The 8,013-nt window shown below is 45.0% G+C and overlaps 1 pseudogene; it reads left to right on the top strand.

Moving 5' to 3' along the window:
• Positions 1-5,846: 5,846 nt before the first annotated feature.
• On the top strand, positions 5,847-7,700 carry LOC127929797 (S-adenosyl-L-methionine-dependent tRNA 4-demethylwyosine synthase TYW1-like; annotated as a pseudogene).
• Positions 7,701-8,013: the final 313 nt, after the last annotated feature.

Raw genomic sequence — 8,013 nt, 5'->3', positions numbered from 1 at the left:
CCCCAAGGCTGAGCTGGAGGCAGCGAAAGCAGAGAGGCGGCGGTATGAGGAGGCAGCACCAATATTTATTGGGAGGGGGCACACGGGAAGTGTGGCGAAACCAGGTAGGAGACCCGCGCCAACTTCCTGCGCTTACTGGAGAGCGAGAGGGACCGGGCAGGCACCATGTTATGCGGTGGAGCGCACGGTGTCCCCGGTGCGTGTGCATAGCCCGGTGCGGTACATTCCAGCTCCTCGTATTGGCCGGGCTAGAGTGGGCATCGAGCCAGGTGCCATGAAGCCGGCTCTACGCATCTGGTCTCCAGTGCGTCTCCTCGGGCCGGCGTACATGGCACCAGCCTTACGCATGGTGTCCCCGGTTCGCCAGCACAGCCCAGTGCCGGCTATTCCACCTCGCCGCACTGGCCTGGCTACGGGGAGCATTCAGCCAAGTAAAGTTGGGCAGGCTCGGTGCTCAAGAGCTCCAGTGCAGCTTCACGGTCCGGTCTGTCCGGTGCCACCTCCACGTACCAGCCCTCCGGTGGCAGCCCCCACACCAGGCTTTCTCTCTGTCTTCTCCCTACATGTGCTCCCGCCTGTCCAGCGCTGCCAGAGCCTTCCTCTTCTCCAGCGCTGCCAGAGTCTCCCTTCTGTCCTGAGCTGCCAGAGTCTCCCGTCTGTCCTGAGCTGCCAGAGTCTCCCGTCTGTCCTGAGCTGCCAGAGTCTCCCGTCTGTCCTGAGCTGCCAGAGTCTCCCGTCTGTCCTGAGCTGCCAGAGTCTCCCGTCTGTCCTGAGCTGCCAGAGTCTCCCGTCTGTCCTGAGCTGCCAGAGTCTCCCGTCTGTCCTGAGCTGCCAGAGTCTCCCGTCTGTCCTGAGCTGCCAGTCAGCCAGGAGTTGCCAGAGCCGTCAGTCAGCCAGGATCTGCCAGAGCCGTCAGTCAGCCAGGATCTGCCAGAGCCGTCAGTCAGCCAGGATCTGCCAGAGCCGTCAGTCAGCCAGGATCTGCCAGAGCCGTCAGTCAGCCAGGAGCTGCCAGAGCTCCATCACGTTCTCTTTCAGGGGAACAGTTCATCTCGTCAGTGTATTGTTCTTTTGTGTTCAGTAGGTGACGACGATTGCGGATCTACACCGCTTCTTCTGCTGTGCGGACGTGATATGAATGTTCAGTGTCAGCTGGCTGGATGACAACTGCTGGCTTTCAGTGGCCATGCTCCTGGATTCTAACTGACTCTCCGTCATTCAGTGGTGGTAGTGGTCTAGCTGACATGTCGTAGTATCGCTTTTGTTGTTGTCTCTGTGCACGTTTTTCATGCATTTCCTTGTAGCTGACGACTTCCAGTTGCAGCTGCTGGTTGGTGCTGGGAAAGATTGAGAGAAGTCTGTGGCTCATCAACAGCTGGGCTGGTGAATCGAAGTTGCCAAGTGGAGTGTTGCGGTATTCAAGGAGACTGAGGTAGGGGTCTCTCTTGTCCGCTTTTGCTTTGTCCATGAGTGATTTAGCAATATGCACAGATTTTTCAGCAATGCCATTACTTTGAGGGTAATGTGGGCTTGTGGTGACATGTGTGAACTCCCATGCCTTTTGTGAAGGATTCAAACTAATTTGATTTGTAACGGGCCATTATCAGATATTAAAGTCTCTACAATGCCATGCCTGGCAAAGATTGCTTTCTGCTTGTGTATCACAGCTGCAGATGTGGTGCTGTGAAGCTTGTTGAGTTCAAAGTATCTGCTGTAGTAGTCTACTGTTACGATGTAGTTCTCGGTGTTCCAGGTGAACAGATCGGTTGCCACAACCTGCCGGGGTCGGTCTGGGATACAGTGAGTTAACATGGGCTCTTTGGTGTTTAAGAGGCGTCGTTCAAGACAGGTGGCGCATTTACCAACAATGTCCTCTATTTGTTTGCACATTCCGGGCCAAAACAAAAGGTCCCGTGCGCTCTGTTTTCACTTTTCCAAGCCCATGTGTCCAGCATGGATCTTTGTCAAAATCTCTTCTCTGAGACTGGTAGGAATGATTGATTTTCTCTCCTTTGAAAATGATTCCATTTATCACGATGGTTCCAGAACTCTGAGACACTCAGGGCATTTTCTCTTCTCCTCAGGTCATCCATCCTGTATGACTTTCCTCAGCTGTGTGCGTTATGAGCCCTTTTCTGTTTCTTCTCGGATCTCCTTCAGTTTAGTGTCACTAACTGGTAAGTTGCTGTACACAGTGTGCACTTGCATGTCCATGCCTTCACTGAGGCTGCTGTCCTTGTAGGTAAGTAATATCCTGTCGTACTGCATTTTATTATTTTGTACAAAGCGTGTAAATCAAGACATGGTGTCAGAGTAAAAGGACTAAAAGGTGTATTTTGCTGGAGTTCCTTCACCTCGAATAGACTGGGAGTCTACAAACTTACCTGACTCATGGCATAAGTTCAAACAGCATGTGGAGCTAATGTTCACGGGTTCTCTGAAGGAAAGAGTAGAAGAGGAAAAGTGCAGCTACCTGCTCCTCTGGACGGTGAAAAAGGGAGAGACATTTACAACACATGGACACTTACCGAGGCTGAATCAAAGGTACTGAAAACATACTACAACAATTTTGAAGCATATGTTGTGCCGAAGACCAATACGATTTTCGCTAGGTACAAATTCCATGAGAAAGTACAGGGAGCTAACAAATCATTTGAACAGTTTGTGACTGAGCTGTGTCTACTTGTGAAAAACTGTGATTATGCAAACAAGGATGAGATGGCGAGGGACTTTATTGTATTTGGAATACACTCACGGCGAGTGAGAGAGAAACTTTTGAATGTTTGGTCTGAGCTAACGCTGGAGAAAGCTATCGACATAGCCATATGGACATAGCCATACGAGCTAGCACAGGGTCAGATTAAACCATTTCAGTAAAAGTCTAAAAGTATTTGGTTTTTACATGTACTTAAGTATCAAAAGTAAATGAAATTGCTAAAATATACTCAAAAGTAGAATAATTTCAAATTCCTTATATTAAGTAAACCAGTTGACACAATTGTTTATTTTTTATTTACAGATAGCCAGGGGCACAGTCCAACACTCAGACATGATTTACAAACAAAGTATTTGTGTTGAGTGAGTCTGCCAGATCAGAGATGACCAGGGAAGTGCCATTTTGGAACATTTTCCTGTAAAAATGTAACGAGTACTTTTGGGTGTCAGGAAAAATGTATGTAGTAAAAAGTTATGTATTTTATTTAGGGATGTAGTGAAGTAAAAGTAAAAGTTGTCAAAAATATAAATAGTAAAGTACAGATACCAACAAAAAACAAATTAAGTAGTACTTTAAAGTATTTTTATATAAGTACTTTTCAACACTGACCCAGATGACAGACTAGCTGATGAGGTATGATGTTTCCTTTAACCTGGAAGAAAATGATTATATAATTATGCTTACCTTAATTGGTATCTATCTGGGCAGTCCTGTTTAAATTTGTGAGTAAATATAACATATAAAAACACGTTATCACTCACATACAGTGCCTTCGGAAATTATTCAGACCCCTTAATTTTTTCTGCAGTTTGTTACAGCCTTATTCCAAAATTGATTAAATAAAATAAAAAATCCTCAGCAATCTACACATAATACCCCATAATGACAAAGTGAAAACAGGTTTTTAGAAATGTTTGTAAATTTATTAAACTTCAAAGCAGAAATACCTTATTTACATAAGTATTCAGACCCCATGATTCGAAATTGAGCTCAGGTGCATCCTGCTTCCATCGATCATCCTTGAGATGTTTCTACAACTTGATTGGAGTCCACCTGTAGTAAATTCAATTGATTGGACATGATTTGGAAAAGCACACTCCTGTCTATATAAGGTCCAACAGTTGACAGTGCATGTCATAGCAGAAACCAAGCCATGAGGTCAAAAGAATTGTCCACAGAGCTCAGAGACAGGATTGTGTCAAGGCACAGATCTAGAGAAGGGTAGAAAAACATTTCTGCAGCATTGAAGATCCCCCAAGAACACAGTGGCCTCCATCATTCTTAAATGGAAGAAGTTTGGAACCACCAAGACTCTTCCTAGAGCTGACCATCTGGCCAAACTGAGCAATCGGGGGAGAAGGGCCTTGGTCAGGGAGGCTACCAAGAACCCGATGGTCACTCTGGCAGAGCTCCAGAATTCTTCTGTGGAGATGGGGGAAACTTCCAGAAGGACAACCATTTCTGTAGCATCACCAATCAGGCCTTTATGGTAGAGTAGCCAGATGGAAGCCATTTCCCAGTAAAAGGTATACATGACAACCCGCTTGGAGTTTGCCGAAAGGCATCTAAAGACTCTTAGACCATGAGAAACAAGATTCTCTGCTCTGATGGAACCAAGATTGAAATCTTTGGCCGGAATGCCAAGCATCACGTCTGGAAACCTGGCACCATCTCTACAGTGAAGCCTGGTGGTGGCACCCCCCTGCTGTGTGGATGTATTTCCGTGGCAGGGACTGAGAGACTAGTCGGGATCAAGGCAAAGATGAATGGAGCAAATTAGAGAGAGATCCTTGATAAAAACCTGCTCCAGAGCGCTTAGGACCACAGACTGGTGCTAAGGTTCACCTTCCAACAGGACAACGACCAACGCAGGAGTAGCTTCGGAACAAGTCTCTAAATGTCCTTGAGTGGCCCAGCCAGAGCCCAGACTTGAACCCGATCGAACATCTCTGGAGAGACCTGAAAATAGTTGTGCAGCAACGCTCCCCATCCAATCTGACAGAGCTTGAGAGGCTCTACAGAGAAGAATGAGAGAAACTCCCCAAATACAGGTGTGCCAAGCTTGTTGCTATATACCCAAGACGACTCAATGCTGTAATCGCTGCCAAAGGTGTTTCAAAAAAGTACTGATTAAAGCGTCTGAATACTTTTTTGTTTGTTATTATGGGGTATTGTGTGTAGATTCATGAGGGGGAAAAAGCTATTTAATCAAGCACTACTTGATTTTGTGCAGTAATGAGGTGCTACTATCGTAGCTTCTAGGGAATTTGTCTTATATTCGCTGACAGATAAACAGATGAAACAGCAAAATTATACAGTCTTAAAGCTTTGCACAGGCATAATTTTCCATCCCAAAATTTGCCACTTTTTTATTATTACTTTTTTTCCCAACAAACCAATGGCTGGCGCAGGTAAGTTAAATATATGTTCAATAAATCCTGTTCCACCAGGAAACATGTATTATTTTCAGCAATATTCTATTTTGTTGGACAATAATCCACTCCATCTGAGTGGATTGGTTGCCTGGCGCAGCAACCTGATAGGAAATGGTCATTTATTCAACAGGGCTACTTTACAGTTTGGAGATAAAACCCCCTCTCCCCCAAAGAGAAATGACCACGGGTGCTCGGCCCGGCCGGCGGCCCAGAGATCTAGTTACAGATACTCTGTGCATTGACTCTCTCTACCCAGTGATCAGTCATGATGCTTTCTCCCTTGAGCAGCATAGATTGCTGCAGGCAGCTCTTTGCCGTAGGAAACCATGGGGCTCAGGGCACCATACACTGGCTGCCCTGTAGGGCTTATATCATTTACAATGTTGCTTTGCATTGGAGATTTGTTCTGCATTCAAAATGTTGTCCTCATACTTTATCATAGTGCTCCCAATGCAGCTGATCTTTTATTGATTCCTACTTTCACTCTGATTGCATGCAATGCAGTAGGTTGTCCATAGCTGCATCCTGTTTCCTATGAAGTGCACTTAATTTGGCTCTGTGCAAATGTATTGCATTTTATAAAGAAATGGGGGCAATTTCTGTCTCTCACTGGAAATATATACCAGAGATATCCTTTATCCTTATTCTATATGTCTATGTTACATATTCAGCATTTGTTTACCTTGTCATTAAAAATGTGGAAAGTGGCACATCTTTCTCTCCAGTGCTCCAACAAGTCGGTCTGTGTGTTCCTATTGGCTATGTACACTGACGGACAGCCCACAGAGAATGCTGAATGGTTCTGTAAGTGGCTGGAGGAGGCATCCACTGACTTCAGATATGGGAACACCTACCTGAAAGGACTGAGATGTGCAATGTTTGGCCTGGGCAACTCTGTGTATGGCAGCTCTGTGTATGGCAGCCACTACAATATGGTAAGAGATCTGACAAAAAAAAAAAACCTATCGATATGTTTGGTGGTGCTGCTACTTACACTGCTACTTACACTTATGAAATGCAATCTGCTTCTTTGCTTGTCTGATACTTTTATGGATATTTTTTGCACATTATACATTCCTCTTTTTGAAAACACTAGAATACTAAGCTCTTTCAGTTGATTATCATTACCACTATGACTGTTATCTCCTGTCCAATAGCTAACCATCCACATTCTCTAGACTCTGAAAACACATGAAAACACTTCCCTCTCCTTTTGGTGAGTAAGAATGTGGACAAGTGGCTGTGGATGCTGAGCGGCATCTGTGTTCTGTCCAGAGGAGATGGCAACTGCAAAGTTGTGAAGAGTCATAATGGCATCGTGCAGGCTGACTTCCTGGTCTGGAAGACCAAGTTCCTGAACTGCAGGCCCTGGTTGCAGGACAGAAGAAGGCCTGTAGTGGAAACTGTAAGACGGACGGCTCCTGTAAGACCAGGAACAGGAAGAAACTACAGGAGAAGACTGAGGATGACCAGGCATATGCAGAACAGCTCAGCTCTGAGATAACACTGAACTTAACTACTCTTAACATGCACACCTCCCATTACTAATGCTATCTCATAGAGCTGATTCATGGTTGACGTAGCTCGATGTAGGTTTATTCTGTCCACAATAGGGTATTTCTTATTACACTTTTATCTGGAGTGGATTCCTTGACACTACTGCTATACTGAAAACACATGTATGCACATACCCTCTTTCTCATATTGTCATGATAATGTGAGTTCGCCGCGCTACTTTCTCCTCCTGCTGTCTCCGGCAACTCTATGCAGCAGGGGTGAAAATGTACAAATAAACTAGTGTGAAGGCTAATCATTATGATTTATCTACCGTGCATCCAGTTAGGCTTTATTTAATCTTGCCAACGCCGATGAACATGTGGTTGGCAACATAATTTTAATCATCCATGCACCCCGAGGAGTTCCCAAAATCCATGCATATGCTTATCTTTATTTAATCAAGCAGCTCCAACAAAATATAATGACTTTTAATCAAATGTATCCCATATTGGATCCTGGATGTGTTTAATCATGGATGTATTTAAGATTAGTTGTGGATTTATGCCTTCATAAATCTGAAGGACGTTCAACCTCTTTAGGAGATGCTTGAAGTAAGTGATGCAGGTCTCTCTTGTAGAAGGGGTGAGTGATCTCTCCCTATTTTTCTCCCACTTGCTCTCGCTGTTCTCACCTACCTTTCTTATTCTGTCCATCTCTTTCTTTGTGCCACCACCTTTCACTATCTACTCCTCTCCCTCTCACCTGCTGCCTCCCCTCCTCCTCTTTCTCCTTCTTCTCTTTCCCTCTCCCTCTCTCTGCAGGAGGTGCTGGTAGAGTCCAGTAGTGATGAGGAGACAACTGGGTCAGAGGTGAAAGACCCAGGCTCGGTCATCGATGTGGAGAATCTAGGAAACATGAATGGCATCAAGAAAGCCAAGGCCATTCAGACACCATACTCTGGGTTTTACATTAGCATACTACTTAGAATTATGCAATGTAATGGGCATGTGTTGTACGAGGTTTGCGAGTATGGACAATTGATTGGAACATAGCCATGGTTTCAGTTTCAACATAGTTCATGGTACCCTATCTGTGAGGCTGAAGGGTAACCATAGCATTTTCTAACCTCCTACCATTGCTTCATAAGCCATTGTCATGACCTTGGCCTGGGGGTAGGTTTATCACGGTCATAAATACCTCTTCCCCCCTTTTTCCTCTCTCTACCCTACTGATGTTACATTTGAAAACCCCTTGGTTAACATAGAGATTCTGGGAACATCAGAAGGTGGGGGGGAAATTAACTATATTCTGGTAATCCGACCAATTCAACATATGCGGTGGTACTTGATGAATATGATGTCAGTT

This window comes from Oncorhynchus keta, chromosome 1, assembly GCF_023373465.1.
Source record: "Oncorhynchus keta strain PuntledgeMale-10-30-2019 chromosome 1, Oket_V2, whole genome shotgun sequence".
NCBI classification, from domain to species: Eukaryota; Metazoa; Chordata; class Actinopteri; order Salmoniformes; family Salmonidae; genus Oncorhynchus; species Oncorhynchus keta.
The sequence above is the reverse complement of the archived record's forward strand: the minus strand, read 5'-3'. Positions and strand labels throughout refer to the sequence as shown.